The following is a 644-nucleotide window of genomic DNA, read 5'->3' as shown; positions in this document are numbered from 1 at the left end:
AGGCCCGAAACGTCAACCTCTCTGCTCCTATGATGCTGCTTGGCCTGCTGTGTTCATCCAGCCCTGCACCTTGTTGTCTCGGATTCTCCAGCATCTGCAGTTCCTACTATCTCTGCACTTTTTTTAACTGGGTTATAATTAACAACCAATCAAACACTTGGAAAGCTGGACTGGAGTTGTCAAAACTAAACAGACCAATTGCTTGAAAGAATTTAAACCCGTTATCTGACAAATTCACTACTTGCCCTTGTTAAAATCAGGTATAACAGTTTAAAGATGGGCTGACAATTTCAGGTACAGCACAGTTTATTTTATTTGTCCCCACATGAGTTGAAGAAACAAATAGGCTACTGGAGCTTTTATTCATTGTTCTCAAAGAAAATGTGCAGGCCTGTTTTATGCAAAGGCTTATTTTCTCGAAGACGAGTTGTAGCTGCATAATTTAAAATAAAGGAATTCTTGTATTCATAGAAGCAAAGAAGATAGGAGCAAGAGGAGGCTATTCATCATGACCATGGCTGATCGTCCAACTCAATAGCCGAATCCTGCTTTCTCCCCATAACCTTTGATCCCATTCGCCCTAAGTGCCATATCTAGCCGCCACTTGAATACATTCAATGTTTTGCCATCAACTAATGCTTGTG

The sequence above is a fragment of the Rhincodon typus genome, chromosome 12 (assembly GCF_021869965.1).
Source record: "Rhincodon typus isolate 14 chromosome 12, sRhiTyp1.1, whole genome shotgun sequence".
Lineage (NCBI taxonomy): Eukaryota > Metazoa > Chordata > Chondrichthyes > Orectolobiformes > Rhincodontidae > Rhincodon > Rhincodon typus.
Note: the sequence above shows the minus strand (reverse complement) of the source record.